At 38.5% G+C, this 18,383-nt stretch overlaps 1 protein-coding gene and 1 pseudogene across 8 annotated transcripts in view; both read right to left on the bottom strand.

Moving 5' to 3' along the window:
- PIBF1 (progesterone immunomodulatory binding factor 1) overlaps positions 1 to 18,383 on the bottom strand; it is a 209,450-nt gene that overhangs the window by 116,808 nt on the left and 74,259 nt on the right. The window lies entirely within an intron of this gene.
- LOC131743465 (rab GDP dissociation inhibitor beta-like) lies at positions 3,872 to 5,380 on the bottom strand (annotated as a pseudogene).

Below are 18,383 nucleotides of genomic sequence, written 5' to 3'. Positions count from 1 at the left end.
TTTAAGACGTCATAAACTTTAGCTATGTCTTGGTACACCTTAATTTGTAAATGTAGTGCTTAAAATTTGTGGGATGAGAACTGGTATATAAGCCTGCAGAAATGTTGTTAGAGCTTACAATTTCTTACAAGTGTAATGCTTAATATCTAAGGGAGTTATTGCTAGTGGTGGGCAAGGGGTAGTTTCTATAATGAAAAGAGGCATTATTTACTATATTGGATAACACATATAAATGTAGAGTAGCTAGCAACATGGAAAACTGGCTAAAAAATTGTTTTCCTTTAGAAGCATTCAGTTCATAGTTTTAATTTTCAAAAATTAGAGACCAGCACTTTAGTTAAACAACCTGATTTATATTTTACAAGTGCTATTTGGGGTCCAAAAAAATGTTTACTATATACAAATGATTGAATTTAATAACACATTTCCCATTTAAACATGTTGACTTATTTCTGGACCAATGCACAGTTTAACCAATGGCAAAAGTTGAGAATTGAGTAAGAATAGACATGTCCTGTGGTAGCAACATACAGAACATTCCATTCTCATAAATGACAGGCTATTAACCATACCTTAATTTTCCTGTAAACTACTTTAAAAAACAATTTCAAAGCTAACATGTCATTTTCATTTACAGGTATATGAGTTCCTTTACAGGTTTACATATGGACAGTCTATCTGACTAGAATGATCTGGGTGCACCCTTGCCTGAAGGCTGGGAGATGTATTCTTTTGGGCACTTTCCATCTCTGTGATTTTGGACAAAAGGAATTTTAGAAATGGTAGGCATCATTACATTTGGAGTATCTATGAATATTCTAGCTAATAGAAGTTCATATTTGGGGTCCCAGTGAATTAGGAGAAAACATTTGAATTCTAGTAATAGATATGTGGATGTCAGTTAAGTTTCACTGTTTGAAGACCCATTAACTCATTTCCTACTTTTAACAAATACACAGATTAGACTTTTCATTTGTAAAATAAAAACACATTGCCTTTAAGCTAAAAAAATCCACTTAAAAAATACATGGATATATATTTTAAAACTCACAACAATGCAAGGGAAATCCCAACAATAAATTACTAATCATTAAAATAAACAGTAAGTTGAGGAAAGGGATCCCTTTCTTCAGAGAGCCTTGTACCAAGTCAAGTTATCCATCTGCATGAAACAATTTTACTAGATTGTGTCAGAGACTGCTACTAACCCTTTATCTTGATTGTACTGAATAGAGAACAGACACAACCAAACTTTAAAAGTCAACTAACTGGATGATGAGAACAAATAATAATAGTTAACATTTACTGAGAACTTAAAACTGTATAATAAATATCACTTAGTTCTGTGATGCACAGAATTATGTAACATATCAGTTACGTTTTCTTCTTTCATTTACAAGTAAGACACTTTAACGGATAAAAGGAATTGAGAATATCCTCACATCTGGTAACAATGATTTCTGGAATTTCTTCATATCTAGTAACAATGATTTCTACAGAAGGAGAAACTAGATGATCACATATCTGGCATATGCCATAGAAATAAACAGGTTACACATACATTTATTAAAACCAGGAAGGGCTAAAAGTTTGCTGACTGAAAAAAATAAGTAGAACAAAAATAAAACATGAAAGTCATTATATTATTAAAGCATTCAAGATCTTACTTATTGAATCTTAAATAGAGTAAAGCAAAATTCAATTGCTATATAGAAGAAAGCAATTATACGGTCTAAACGAAGTTAATATAGCTTAGCTTAAAGCTAGGTTTTTTACACTGTTTCTGTTGAAAACGTCCAACTCTGTTTCTTTAACCCTTAATGTCATTGCCATGATGTTCTTAAAAAATGTTACTAAAAGTCACGTAGGATGTCTTTTATTTCATAATAAATATGCCACAACATCATATGGTACAAAGTCTTGAACCTTTAAGGTGCCATTTGCTCAAGAGCAAGTAATTTGCTAAATGTCAAGTTAGTAGGTTGAAAAGATAATCTAACTTTATAGAATTTTAATAACTCCTAAAATTCGCTGATACCTTAAAAAGTTCTTGTTGGATAACTTAAAAATAAAATCATATTCCGATTGGAGGATCTGAATAAATACTAATTCAAATGACTAAAAAGGCATATGGAGTGGGTTGAATGGTGGTCCCTCCCCAAAATGTATGTCCCTGTTCTAATCCCTAGGACCTGTAAATATTACCTTACACTGAAAAAGGTTTTTTTGCAGATGTGATTAAGTTAAATATCTTGAGAAGAGCCTGTCCTGGGTTATTTGGGTGGCTCCTGAATGCAATCAAATATATCCTTATAAAATACATACAGGGGGGCTTCCCTGGTGGCGCAGTGGTTGAGAGTCCGCCTGCCGATGCGGGGGACGCGGGTTCGTGCCCCGGTCCGGGAAGATCCCACATGCCGCGGAGCGGCTGGGCCCGTGAGCCATGGCCGCTGAGCCTGCGCGTCCGGAGCCTGTGCTCCGCAATGGGAGAGGCCACAACAGTGAGAGGCCCGCGTATCACAAAAAAAAAAAAAAAAAAAAAAAAAAATACATACAGGGGAGAAGGTGATGTGAAGACAGGGGCAGAGACTGGAGGTGATGTGGCCATAAGCCAAGGAAAGCAAGGAATGCCTGGAGCCCCAGAAGATGAAAGAAGCAAAGAACAGATTGCCCCTAGAGCTTGTGGAGGGAGCATGGCCTTACAGACACCTTGGTTTCAGACTTCTGGCCTCCAGACTATGAGAGAATAAATTTCTGTTGTTTTAAGTCACCAAGTTTGTGGTAATTTATTATGGCAACCGCAGGAAATTAATACAGTATCATTGTGAATTTTGTTGTTGTTGTTTTGTTTTGGTTTCCAGAGTTCGGCTTCATTTTGCAGTACAGAAATCATTTGGAGCCACTGTGAGACAGACATCGTTGAAGCAGAGGCTCTGCCAAATCAATACTGTGTTGCAGTTTGGTCCATTGAAGAAGCCACACCTGGGATACAAAAGCAGCTCTACATTTACCTGCTCTATGATAGGTTTCTTTCCCCTCTGCTCTCATCCATTTTATTAGGTTAAAACACCGCACAGGGCTTCCCGGGTGGTGTGCAGTGGTAGAGAGTCCGCCTGCCGATGCAGGGGACACGGGTTCGTGCCCCGGTCCGGAAAGATCCCACATGCCGTGGAGCGGCTGGGCCCGTGAGCCACGGCCGCTGAGCCTGTGCGTCCGGAGCCTGTGCTCCGCAACGGGAGAGGCCACAACAGTGAGAGGCCCGTGTACCGCGAAAACAAACAAAAAAACACCGCACAGAGGCTTCCTCCAAAATGACGCTCAAAGTCTGGAGTTTGGTTAGAATTGGAGGCCCACGTAAACCAAGCTTGTGGCTGTGCTGCCTGGGCACTGTTATAACACGTGATGTAAATGAAAAGGGGTGGGGAGGCGTGAGGGATGCTATCTCTGATTATGGAACATTCGATCTGAATCTCCTTAATGTCAAGAGGACAGATGGCATGCAAACTGTACTGACCCAGCTCTTGAGCCGCAGAAGCTCATAACTGTAAAGGTTACACTGATTAAAAGATACAAACACTATACCAAGTTCTCTGTATCAGTATCGCGTTTTAAAACTGATTCTTCACTAGAAAAAATAAGCTAGTGTCAGTTAAATTGAACAGAATGTGGGAACCTGCCAATTCTGAAAGGCCACTCCATGAAAACAAGTTAATACATGATATTATAAAGTGGAGGAATATTTACTGGTACAGTGCTCTGCAATCTCTCAGTTTTAATTACAAAAGCAGGCCTTACAATATTGATTTCATACAATATGCATCATTTGCCAAATTTTAAGTTTGTCCTAATTAGATGGTAACATGTACTACTGTCAGTTTTCCCCATACATGTCATTTTTCTTCTGCTTCATTTCCTCAAAGTCAAACTCAGATCCCATCATCCTCTTATAGATGTCCTTAATGTCATCACAGGTCATCTCAAAGTGAGTTGTTGTATCATACGTACGGGTTATAAAGATTTGGCTTTCTGTTCCCAAATCTTTTGGTACAAGGAAGTCACTGATGCTAACAAATGTCTGCTCAATGGGTTCCGAGAGCTCCAGAGCTGGTCTGATTTCTTTCTTGGGTTCCTTGGTCTCCACAGTTGTGCTTAGTGATGGCAATGTACTTGCCCTGTGCTGCCACATTGTGTGCGGAGGAGATCATGCAGACATAGATATCTGACTTCTGGTTGACTTGGTTCTATGGAATAATGATCTGGCAGGAGCTGGCGTTGTTGGTGTTCTTGATGGGGTGGCTGAGGATCCAGATGACTCTCATCACCTGGCCCAATTTTCTTTCCTTTTTAAAAAATATTTATTTATTTGGCTGTGTTGGGTCTTAGCTGTGGCACGCGGGATCTTCTTTGCGGCGTGCGGGATCCTTTGCTGCAGTGCATGGGCTTCTCTCTAGTTGTGGCACATGGGCTCAGTAATTGTGGTGCTCGGGTTCTCTAGTTGTGGCGCTCGGGCTCCAGAGAGCGTAGGCTCAGGCTCAGTAGTTGCAGCGTGCGGGCTCAGTTGCCCCACAGCATGTGGGATCCTAGTTCCCCGACCAGGGATCGAACTCGCATCCCCTGTGTTGGAAGGTGAATTCTTAACCACTGGACCACCAGGGAAGTCTATGGCCCACTTTCTCTACTCGATCACAGATAACGGAGTAGCTGGGATCACAGATGAGCTTCTTAGAGCGAGCAATCTCTCCTTCAGATTTTACACCAATCACTTTTCCATTTTGCATAATGATTTCTTCAACTGGTTTATTCAGCACGTATGTACCTCTGTAAATAGCACTTAGCTGTGAAAATCCTGTGGCAGTTCTCCAAGGCTGTAGAGTGGATGAAGGTATGGGCTTTTGCCATATCTTGCCAGAGACTCACTGTAAAGTTTAATCCTGTTAATGGTTTCACAACATGGTTGATATACATAGTCATCAGTTCTGTAAAGTGCCAGCACATGACCAGTAAAACTTATAACATCTTGGCCCAAGTCAAATTTCTTATACACCTCTCTCATTGCCATCTTCCCAGGATCAATGCCCTCAAAAGTTCTAGGATAGTTCTCATCAAAGTTGGCAACATACACCAGGAATTTTCTGAATCGACGTTTTTCAAATGCCCCATTAGGCTAGATGCCAGGGCTTCTGCTTCAGTGGAAGGAGCCTTGTAGATTTTTCCTCCTTTATAAACAAAGTTCCCTTCAGTCATTTGGAAATCCAGATAGCGAATGACCTGTGTAAAAAGCACCATCTTAACCAGCTGACCATTTGCCATAAGGAACTTGGGAATTAAGTCAACATTCCAGTCTCTTCCTCTCCCCACTGATGCTGGTGGTGCTTCGGGTATTTTATTTTATTTTATTTTATTTTTTCTTTTGTGGTATGCGGGCCTCTCACTGCCGTGGCCTTTCCCGTTGCGGAGCACAGGCTCCGGATGCACAGGCTCAGCGGCCATGGTTCACGGGCCCAGCCGCTCCACGGCATGTGGGATCTTCCCGGACCGGGGCACGAACCCGTGTCTCCTGCATCCGCAGGCGGGCTCTCAACCACTGCGCCACCAGGGAAGCCTTTCGGGTATTTTAAATCTTTGGTATAAATCTTCCAGTGGTGTTATAGATGATGCACTCTCTCCTCCCCAATATGGGTTTCTATCCATGTGAAGAACTTTCTTTCCATTCACGGACATATATACCTGATAGGATACATTCCATCAGGCCGGTGGCCAGCATGATCATGTCGTACTCTTCATTCACAGAGGGGCCGGGTGCAGACTGAAGCCCAGAGAAAGGAGAAGGTGCAGGACTCTAGGGGTCGGGGGCTAGGCAGCCACCCTGAGGAGGTGGGCGGAAGCACTCAGGCCGCGTCGGCCTGTGGGAAAAGTGAAGCAGGAGCAGAGAGAAAATGGAGCTGGCGAAGAGGGAGCCAGCTGCCACCTCAGACGGGCAGAGAAGAGCCTTTTTTTTTTTTTTTTTTTTTTTTTTTTGCGGTATGCGGGCCTCTCACTGTTGTGGCCTCTCCCGTTGCGGAGCACAGGCTCCGGACGCGCAGGCCTAGCGGCCATGGCTCACGGGCTTAGTTGCTCCGCGGCATGTGGGATCTTCCCGGACCGGGGCACGAACCCGTGTCTCCTGCATCGGCAGGCGGATTCTCAACCACTGCGCCATCAGGGAAGCCCGAGCCTGTTGTTTTTAATATGCATACTGGAGAGCAAAAGATGTACCTACTGATGTTGTTTAACGTCACACATGTTGTGCTTCATATGATGTTTACTGTTTACTGATGGAAGGAAACAATTGTGGCCGAACGAACAACTTGGATGGGAACGAAGAGAACATGTATCTACTTCTAGCTCTGCTCCTAGTAAGTGCAACTCAGGACAAGTCAGATAACCTCTTTAGATTTTGTTTCCTCATCTGCTAAATGGGTGGAATGTGTTCAATAACCTCTAAGTTTTTCCCAACTCTAAACTTTTGGGAATCTTTAAAATGTTAGGGAGTGGCACAGTAGTTAAGAATCCGCCTGCCAATGCAGGGGACACGGGTTCGATCCCTGGTCTGGGAAGATCCCACATGCCACGGAGCAACTAAGCCTGTGTGCCACAACTACTGAGCCCACGTGCTGCAACTACTGAGCCCGTGTGCTGCAACTACTGAAGCCCATGTGCCTAGAGGCCGTGCTCCACAACAAGAAGCCACTGCAATGAGAAGTCCATGCACCGCAATGAAGAGTAGCCCCTGCCCACCGCAACTAGAGAAAGCCCACGCGCAGCAATGAAGACCCAACGCAGCCAAAAAATGAAAATAAAAAAAAAACTAAAGTGTTAAGAAACAATAAGGCACAGTGTAAACATCATTATGATAAAAATTAAGATATTAAAATCGTAACAATGGGCAGCTTGGTCAACTGAAATCTGCCAGAAGATTCATAAGATTTACAGGATTGCATAAATTTATAAAAGATAATTATTAAATACTTATCAAGAGTTGGCAATATGTAAAATTCTCCATAAAGTATTAGCTTTTACAAACATTCATGTAGCACCAGTTATATGTCCAGAAATGTATCAGGCTCCATGCACTATAATAGAAAAAAAGCCTGAATGGTTTATAGAAACTAAACTACTACCTATTATATGGGTATTAAAAAAGTTAATACACGTAAAACACAAACAGTGCTAGGCACAGTAAGAGATCAATAAATATTAACTTTATTATCTAGAATAAATCTTATTTTTTCTTAAGTATCTTCTATCAATAAAAAGAACCTTATACTACAACTCTTTAATACAATATTAAGAGGGTTTATGTAGTAACAAAATTTTTAAAAGCTTAACTATCTGATTTTTATTCATGGCAACCATTTTTTTATTCCTCTAAAACATACACTTCCAATCAATCCTGTTTCCTTTTTACTGAAAGAACTTTTCATAATGACTGCAGTACTGAAGTATAATTTAGAAACAGTCTCTAAAACTGGAAGTAACATTCATCTAAATATGCTTGCCAAGTTTAAAAATGTATTAGGAGTTAAATTGAAACATGTTGAAAATGACTCATTGTGGACCAGAATATACACTGTAGGAAATAAGAGCTCATTTACAAGTGGGAGAAATACACTCACACTTCAACTGTGGTAATTCTCTGGACGTTCCTTCCAGTAAACATCATATTTTAAAATAATCGTGGAAAATATCTTACTTTTAACTGAAGTTTTTATGAGTTGATTTAGTCAGCTGGCGTTCCAATATTTTACACATATCTTTTTTTGGACATGGATATATTTACCAAATGTAAATCTATGAAAATTTCCCCCTAAGCAACAGAGCAGCAGCCTATAAAGAAAGCTGTACAAACACACACACACTCTGTGATTCGATTCATATGCATAATGACTGACCACCTATGACTCTAGATTTCTAAGAAAGCGTCTTAAAAAATGTGCAGGTATATAATAAAGTGTTTTCTTTCATTTACAAACACAACGTTATTAATAAGTCACCAGGAGGACATGTACTTGAGTTCTTTTTCTAGTAACACTTAGATATTTGTACTGATTCTATCTACTCTCTCCGCTTGTGACCCCAAATTACACATTTCTGAGGCAGCTGGCTAGATTTAGAAAAGATCATAGACCCCACTCATCCCCCTCCACCCACCTCTGCCAAAAAAAAAAAAAAAGAAGAGAAAAAATAAGGTCTGCAAGATGAATGGACCTGAAACCTTGATCTCACTACCACACATTCTCTCTAAGCTAATTAATAAGCCACATACTGAACTGTATCTTTTTTTTTTTTTTTTTTTTTTTGTGGTACGCGGGCCTCTCACTGTTGTGGCCTCTCCCATTGCGGAGCACAGGCTCCGGATGCGCAGGCTCAGCGGCCATGGCTCACGGGCCCAGCCACTCCGTGGCATGTGGGATCTTCCCGGACCGAGGCACGAACCCGTGTCCCCTGCATCGGCAGGCGGACTCTCAACCACTGCGCCACCAGGGAAGCCCTGAACTGTATCTTTGATCATAACTTTAATGTGACCCTTAAGCTGAATTCAGTGAAAAAGTGCTTATGAATTAACATGATTCCAGTTTGTTTAAATTTTCTGAGCTTTATGTCCTATTTCATCAATTATTTATTGATCAGGAAGTGTAGTAAACAGTTCATTATAGTAACTGTTGGCACCCACCTTTATTTAGGAATTTTATCCAGAAACTATCCCTACCCTCAAACCATGTTTTAAATGATCCCTGGCAACAACGAGCAGTCTGGGTGCGGGCTGTAGCCCAAAGTGCGACAATCAGCACTTTCCCTGAGGCAAATTCGAGGCATAAATGCTCTGGAGCATCTCTTCATTGTGTATATATCATCATGACAAAGGGAGTCTCAAGATCCTAAATTATTAAAACAAATTTTAATAAGTATTTATTGCAGAATAGTTTTAGATCCTATGTTATTTTTCATTTTATTTGTTTCACCTTTATACATCCAGAATCACTTATTATTGTGAAAAGAATATAGTTCAGTTTTTGACCCGAACTGTATTTCTTTTCTTGTATAATAGTGAGTTCATCACATTTACAACTGTTGTCAGAAAAGACATAATCGGTCGTCTGCCATCTTAAGAATTTGTATTTTCTGTGTTTTGCTTCCTTGTTGTTTGCTTTGTTATCTATCTTTTGTTATAAGGTCTGTGCTTTCTTTCTTCTTCCCTCTCCTCTGGCAATATACAAAGGATATCGTCTGTTTCCAGTTTAATTAATGTTTTGTTTCCTGACTAAGTAATATGTTTAAATAGATATTTCTTGATAAAACCACTAATTCTTATGAAGTTTGAGGAAATTATAATTATACAATATTATGTATATTATATACATACTATTTCCTCTTACCATCAATTCTCTAATTTTAGTTGCAAGTTGCTATTTTTGCCTCTACTTATGTTAAATTATTATTTTTAGGTTGTAATTTCCCCATAACAATTATGATTACAATGTGTTTTGAAAGCAGAATGACAATAGTTATTGAGATTTAATTTTACATTAAATACTCACTGCCAGTTCTTTCCTACCTCGACATCTCAATTCATGAGTTCTTTGTTGTTGTTGGTGGTTTTTTAATGAGTTCTTTGATTCTTTGGTTAGTGAGGTTACCATTTCAAGTAGGTTTTTCAGGAATGCCACGTGGGTAACAGGCTTCCTGAGTCCTCACACTACTAGTGAGTTTTCATCACTGAGGAGGCAGAAAACGTCACCCCTCACATAGTCTCACTTACCTGAATCACACTCTTGTTTTATTTCTCTCAAATAATTGTTACTTTCTAAAGTTATCTTCTTTATTTTGTTGCTTATTTATATGTGCTGATTTACACCATAGGAACATAAATTCCATTGAGACAGAGACCACTGCTAAATCTTCAATCCCAGTGTTAAAGTGCTTGCTCAAAGCAGGCTGTTAATAAATACTGCTAAATGAATAAATAAAGTATTAAGTTATGGAGGAGAAACTTAAGCTCAACCTGTATTTTTTCCTTAGCACATGACTTACTTATCCAGCCCAGATGCTTCTAATAATGTTCCTTTAATGTTCATATTCAATAACTTCACTTGGATTTACTACATTGCTATTTCCCATCCTCTTCACACCACACAGAACGTGGTGAGTTCTGATAAATTTCAGAAAGAATTTTCTTTTATTGTACCTCTAAATATTTTTTTCCTCTTCCATTTTGTTTTCTTCCATTGACACACTAATTTTCTGAATGCGGATATGTGTTGTCTGTTCTCCATGTCTAATACCTCCTCTCTAACTGTTTGCATCACTTCTTTGTTGCTTTTTCTTTTTTTTTAAAGATGTTGGGGGTAGGAGTTTATTAATTAATTAATTTATTTCTGCTGTGTTAGGTCTTGGTTTATGTGCGAGGGCTTTCTCTAGTTGTGGCAAGCGGGGGTCACTCTTCATCGCGGTGCGTGGGCCTCTCACTATCGTGGCCTCTCTTGTCGCGGAGCACAGGCTCCAGACGTGCAGGCTCAGTAGTTGTGGCGCACAGACTTTGTTGCTCCGCGGCATGTGGGATCTTCCCAGACCAGGGCTCGAACCTGTGTTCCCTGCATTGGCAGGCAGATTCTCAACCACTGCGCCACCAGGGAAGCCCCTGTTGCTTTTTGTTTTCTTTTTTGATTTGTTTCTGCTTTATAAACCCCCCTTAATTCAGTTTTCTGGATCTCCCTACCCCCACTTTTTCTGTTCAATTCCTTTGTAAGTTTTGTATGTCATTTTTCTATGTAATTTTTTTTCTTTCACTTTGCCAGTCACCTTCCATCTTATATATATATATATATACTATATATATATATACTATATATTCTTTTGCAAAGTCTTTGGTTTCAAAGAGTCTGTGCTTTCTTAAATTCTTTTACTTGTGAATAGGTTATAATCTATAAAATCTTTCTAGATTCCTAGCATAGATCTTTTAAAATGTTCTCCTTATCTTCTGCAGCTTTTATAGGACTCCTGCTGTCTCCTTCCACTTAAAAAAATATTTACATGTATCTCATACTTGTCTTCCCTGAACGCCCCCCGGACCCCATCACTTAATAATTTTTGAATGAAGGCAGTTCTAGCCAAGCATTCATTTTGCCTCTCTCCTGTTTAACAAAACATTGTTTGGATTGTTCCATTATCCAATGAACTGGAGGACTAGGAAAATATTATCTGGTCAGCAATTTCCTTGCTTAAAGGCAGGGAGAAAGCTGAGGCTACAAGAAGTTAGTCTGGAAGCTTATGTTTGTATTTTCTCCAAATACTTTTACCCATGGTCAAGTTTATGGGATTGGAAGTTTATAGTTCTAGTCTCGTCTCTCATATTTTGTATTTATTTCTCTCTTTCTGGAAGAGTTAGTCATATTGGTAAAAAGTCAGTTTAGACTACAAATTTCATCATAACCCCTCAGATTTTTTTTTTTTTTCTTTTCGGTACGCGGGCCTCTCACTGTTGTGGCCTCTCCCATTGCGGAGCACAGGCTCCGGACGCGCAGGCTCAGTGGCCATGGCTCACGGGCCCAGCCGCTCCGCGGCATGTGGGATTTTCCCGGACCAGGGCACGAACCCGTGTCCCCTGCATCGGCAGGCGGATTCTCAACCACTGCGCCACCAGGGAAGCCCAACCCCTCAGATTTTACATAACCCCCATTCAACCTATGGAACAGCAAGCATTCTTCTCTACAATTTATCTGTTTTACATCTATCCGGTTTGCTTTAATACAAACCCCATCACTCCTGGTTGAGAATCTAAATCACACCAAAGGAAAAAAGATACAGCACAACTAAACAGGCTCTCCTCTAGCCTGGCATTCCTGCAGATATATGATGAAGAAAGAGGTTGAAATTTCCAGCTCTTACCCCTTCACTTTAGGGCTAAGCTAATATAATAATAGCCTGAAGCCACAAGTAGCTATTTAAATTTAAGTTAATTAAAATAATAAAATAAAATATATTCAGTTTCTCAGCTACACTAGCTAAACTTCAAGTGCCCAGCGTGGCTGGTGGCTACTGTATGGGATAGGGAACGTAAAGGGTATCTCCATTATTACAGAAAGTTCTACTGGCGAGTGCCAGGAGCTGTGCAGAATTTCCTCTATATACTATCCACCTCACTGTACTCTACCTGCTAAATTGTAGAGTGTTCTGGTTACACTGTTTCTGACCAAAATTCTTTGAAATTTATGATACCATATTGAGGCTTCCCTTAGTTTCCAATGGAGATGAGAGTATCTTCCTCATTTTATTTTCATCCATATAATATTCAAACAGAGAAAAATCCTAAAAATGCTCTTACAAAATCTTCATTTTTAGAAGTCCTCCATCAACTTAACATTTCAGAGTTCCCTTAGAAACAAATTTTTCTTTAAACCATAGGTCAGAGTTTCCTAGCCTACGATTTTATGCAATACTGGCTAACTTAGAGTTACTTCCCTGCTAATCCCTGGGAATGGAAGGAGGGATATCAAAACGGGGTATGTGACAGGTACAAGGTGCTCAATTCGCTAAATTTATTTACTGAATGAAATTGTGTCTAACGTGTGAAATTTGAAGAGAATTACACACTGGGCTCACTGAGAAATCTAGGTTTAACCAATCTGATTTAACCAATGACAGGTTAAGAATTAAGTAAAAAGCCTGTAAACATTTCATCAGTAATGTCCCTCTAGGTTGATCTACTAATCAACATTCTTTGAAACTGATATTTAAACTGCTTTCAATTCATCACTTATTTATAGTGTTATTAATTTCACAATTCCCATGTGTCTACAAAGATGTTCTTAATCTTAATAAAATGTTTTGCTGAAATTGAGATACCTTCTATCACTGGCATTCTTCTCTAGAAGTTCTAGTAAATACCTCAAAAAAAAAAAAAAGAAGTAAAAGTAGTTTGTCAAGACTTAATAGTTAACTAATGGTGACTTCTGGTTTTCACCACTTCCATTTCTAAATGCTCACTATCTGTTTAATAATCTGTTTTAGGATGTTCATAGTGGGCTACATTCAAGTTTACTGATGTATATAGTTCTAGAATCTTTCCTCTTCAGTCTTTCAGAGCATAGGGACATTTGTTTATTTCCTGTCTTCTGGCCATTGGTCTGATAACAATGTTTTAATAAGATAACCAACAGTTGCTCAAGTTCTTTCAAATCTTAGGGTACTTAGGGCATTAGCCTTCGAGAAGAAGCTTACATCTTCTTTGAGATTACTGGTTAAGGCACCAAGAAGGGAACAGTGATATACAGTAATAACTAGCATTTCTTTAGAACTTATAGCTTACAAGTGTTTTCAAAAGCTGTTGTCATGTTTCTCAAACACATATTCGATGAATGGATAGCTTAGGATTATTTGGGGGGTTTTGTAGGAAGTACACTAGATACTAGGAGTAGAGGGAGGCAAAAAAATACGTCTTCCAAAAATAAATCTCTCCAGGTGACTGAAATTCATCTAGATTTGGGAACCACTGATAGAGTAAAATGAAGACGTGTCCTGGGCACTCTTTTCAGCATTCGAACTGCCTTCATAATGGAAAGTTGTAAGTCAAAATGAACATGGTAAACTCTAATCAACTGAAATTGATATTTGTTGAGAATTACTTATATCAAAGACACTGAGTAGAGGCCTTAACTTACTAGAGAAGCAAAAATGGGGAAGAGAAAATCTCTGACCTCAAAAAACCCCCCAACACTTCAGAGGAAAGACTTGTAAAGAAACATACAATTATAATATAATGCTAGAAAACAGAGAGAAGAGACTTCAGCATTTCTGACTGGAAGTTAAGGTATGCATAGAAGACATGATCATGGACTTCATTCTTACCAAATGAATGGGTATCTACCTAGTAGATGAATGGTAAGATACATGAGCAAGGGAAGAGAAAAGGTCATTCCTGGCAAAGAACACATATAAGAGGGTGAGGAAGCACCATACACTTATATAACTTAAAGAGATCCATTTGTCTTGAGTAAATGGGGGAGAATCAAAAGAAATATCTGCAACTGGGAAGATAGGAAGTCTGTGAATGACCCTAAGAGCTGAGCTGTGTGCTGTATGGATGCCATTCTGCTGAATGACATAATTAGAGTTCTGAGTTTTAGAACAATTACCCTGGAAGAATAAGTGATGAAAATAGGACTAAACTGAAAGCGGCGAGATAGTTCAGAGACTATTATAAATAGTTCAGGCAAGAGAAAAGAAAGACTTGACTAAAGCAGTGGCACCTGGGATTAAGAGGTGGGAAATGATTAGATATATTTAAGAATTAGAAAAAAACATGATATTTGTTTAGTTTAAGTGTTCAGAGAGGCCTTTCTGGACTATCCTATCATGATATACCCTGCTGGAGCCATTATTCCTCCTCACACAATCTATTTCATAGCAATCATCAAAACACATAATTATAACATAATAATTATGAATCTGTTTGCTTATTTTCCATTTCCTTCAGTTGACTCTCAGCAGGGGCAACCTCCCATTTATTGGCTTAGTTATGTACACCAACATCTAGCACAGCAAATGGCACATGGCAGTAATCAATAAATAACCTGTTGGTTGAATAAACGGGAAGAAGAGTGAGGAAAAAAAAGCAGTTGTGAACCACCAGCTTTCTTGTTCAAGTGTCTGGGCAAATGATGATGTTAGTCAGGATGCAAAACTATGGCAGGAAGAACAGGTCTGGACAAGAGGATTAAGCGAGGGGGAAAGATGGAGCCACCAACTGAGAGGTTATCGTACACAATTACAGCACGACCCCAGTCAAGAAGTGGAATCTAAGGAAAAAAAAAGTCATGAAGAGCCTAGGGGTAGGACGGGAATAAAACACAGACCTACTAGAGCATGGACCTGAGGATATGGGGAGGGGGAAGGGTATGGTGGGACGAAGTGAGAGAGTGGCATGGACATATATACACTACCAAACGTAAAATAGATAGCTAGTGGGAAGCAGCCACGTGGCACAGGGAGAGCAGCTCGGTGCTTTGTGACCACCTAGAGGGGTGGGATAGGAAGGGTGGGAGGGAGATGCAAGAGGGAAGAGATATGGGAACATATGTATATGTATAACTGATTCACTTTGTTGTAAAGCAGAAACTAACACACCATTGTAAAGCAATTATACTCCAATAAAGATGTTAAAAAAAATAAAAAGAAGTAATGAGAAGCTGACCCAGGATGACTCCCAGCAGGAGTGCAGAGGATTTTAGAGATACTACAGGGGTAGAAGCTATGAAATTTGACAAACCTACACACAGGAGCAAGGGGAAAGGATTATTATTCTGAAAGTTCCAACAAAAATGACTTAAAAATGGCAGTATAGTTTACTGACTTGAAGTCAGCTGAAGCCACGTTCTGTTTTGGGAAGGGTGAATGTGAGAGGAAGCTGAGTTTGTTTGACAAATACTGAGTTTAAAGTCCCAGAAAAACACTGAGATAAAAATGTCAATCATGTAGCTGGAAATACAAGTCTACAAAACACAAGGAAAGGTATGGTTTGAGTTTAAAAACACTGTTGATCATTCCCTAAAGTGACAGTTAAAGCTGAGTAGAAGAGATCCCAGAAGGAAGACATATATGTGTATATGATCCAACATAAAAAGAATCAAATGTCATGAAAACAAAATAGAAAAGAAAAACTGAAGAACTGTTTCAGATTAAAGGAGACTGAAGATGCGTGATAACTCAAAGCAGAGCATAATTCTGGACGGGATGCTGTGCCAGGAAAAAAATTGTTATAAAAAGATATCATTTGGACAACTGACAAAAATGGATAAAAGTATTATTATCAATGTTCTGAATTTGATAAGTATACTGTGGTTATATAAGAGAATATTCTTATTCCTAGAAAATAAACCTTGAAGAGGCAAAAGTATATGATGCATTCAGTCTACTAAACTATTCAGAAAAAAAAATAAAGTGTGGGGTGAGGGGAGAGAAAGAGAGAGAGAGAATAAAAATGATAAAACAAATGTAGCAAAATGTTCAAAAGGGGTGAATTTAGATAAAAGATATAAAGGAGTTCTTTGCATCATTCTTGTAGTTTTTGTGCACACATGAAATTTGAAATAAGAAGTAAAAAAAGAATGAGGACCGAGATAGAATGCTGGAGCACAGCTTTGATTTTATAAGATCAACAGTGAACTGATCTCCTGAGAGTGACGGCCATTGAGAGTTATTCAGGATTGAGGAGAGAAGAGGTTTAAGTCGGTAGGTATGAAAACAGCCTTCTCTACGTCAATTGTTCCACCTAAACAACAAAATATGCTGATAACTCTAGTCTATTACTGTATAAAGATGTTCTGTCCCGTGGACTTCCAGGTTAACGATATTGGCATCCATCATTAATTCTCCTGATATAGAGTAAATATCCTCTTTGGCCACAGAAGACACGAGTCCTTCTTTGAGAAAAAAAGACTGACAGAAAATAATACCTAACTGCTTTGTGTATGCATGTATTTTGACTCACTGCACAAAAATATTCCAGATACATTCTTTTGCAAAAAATTTATTTCCCAAGTTTCATGAGGTTTTTCTTTCCCGTCTGGAAAATAATGGGAATATTAGAGACTTTCGTTTATAATATGTTTGAGAACATGAATGCAGAATGGTTCAATTATAAATACAACACACATCTCTGAATTTATTCATAATTAAATAAGATCTGGCAAAAAAAATAAAGATAACATTCTTTTGAAGTGGAGGAGAATAGGTGTATCACTTCAGAACCAGTAGTACCATTTAAGCCCAATTATAAGCAACAAATTATCCATGAATGGTTAAAGGACTCCCTGGGCCATTGTTTCTGGTGGGGCAAGGAATGTCATATCAGACCAATACCTAATAAAGAAAAAGGAAGATAGATGAGAGGTGGATAAAACAAAATTCGTACGTTGTGATCCGAATATGGGTGTTTCTTATCGCTTCCTTTCAAAGGCTTGTGTCTAGACTAAGAAGGAACAGATATTTTTCACCTCAGCAATAAATTTCTTAATGCTTTCATGTACACTACATTATGTACTACTATTTCCAAAGCCTTTACTAGGAAAGGAATAGAGTCAATTGTGGTAACTTAGGATGTAATGAGACCAGCTTGAGAAATCCTATATAAGTGGACAAATATATGTCAGATGGAACAGCAGCTTAAAAGCCAAGAGAGGGGCTTCCCTGGTGGCACAGTGGTTGAGAATCTGCCTGCCGATGCAGGGGACACGGGTTCGTGCCCCGGTCCGAGAGGATCGGGAGAGGCCACAACAGTGAGAGGCCCGCGTATCACACGCACACACACAAAAGCCAAGAGAAATTTGAGAACATGGGGCTAGACTATTTCAATATAAATGAAACAAACCAATAGGAAAATAGAACATTTTAAAGAATAAGAGAAATCAAGTGACAAAAGATAATTTTATAAACTCTGAAAAATCATTAGAGTAGCTTATAATTAGAGTATTTTGCAAATTTTCAAAGAAAAAATCAAATACTAAAAATTATTTAAGAAGCACGAATTTATTGTATATTTTTTTCTTTCATAAAGAGGTATGTCAAAAGAGTAACTTAATATAGGATTGAGAATCAAGAATTCCTGCATTCAAATAACAATTATGATGTGAATTACTTTATGTAACCATGAAAACTAAGAATAATATGAATAAAATGATCACAGAATTTATTAAGTAAACAAAGTTTAAGTACAGTACTATAGCTTTTATTTCAAATCTCAACATCCTTTATCCCATTAAGTTTATATTGAAAATGACACAAACATTTACTTGCCTGCTGAAGAAGCAAGGCAAGATTAAAAAACCGGATAAACAAAGATAAAACAGTATAAGAATATGACAAAAGGTAGACTAAAAGCATGTCCAAACTGTTCTACTCCTGGGGATAAAGCACTGAATGGAAATTTAGGACACCTGGCTGCTATATCAAGCTTTAAACTAGCCCAGTATAACATAAAACTCAATCTACTCACTACATCTATTTCCCCTTACTTTTGTCTTCTAAGAGAAAAAATGACGACAAAATTCTACTATTACCAGAGACGTTGTAGGGATTGAAAACATAATTTAAGTAATTAGGAAAGCATAATTTAAGTAATATTCATTTAAAAATACTTACAAATGGAAAAATCTATTCCAAATACATCAAACCATAGTTTAAAAAAAAATTAAGACAACTATAACTGAAAAAAAAAAGCTATTAAAATTAATTCTGGATTACAAGCTGACACTTTAGATTCAAACATAGGTCTCTTCTGTAGGATCCCACAGATGTAACAGTGTATTCAAATTTATTCTAGTCACACGGATTGAGTTTAAAAATTTCCC

The sequence above is a fragment of the Kogia breviceps genome, chromosome 16, assembly GCF_026419965.1.
Source record: "Kogia breviceps isolate mKogBre1 chromosome 16, mKogBre1 haplotype 1, whole genome shotgun sequence".
Classification (NCBI taxonomy): Eukaryota; Metazoa; Chordata; class Mammalia; order Artiodactyla; family Physeteridae; genus Kogia; species Kogia breviceps.
Note: the sequence above shows the minus strand (reverse complement) of the source record. Positions and strands in the feature narration are given on the sequence as shown.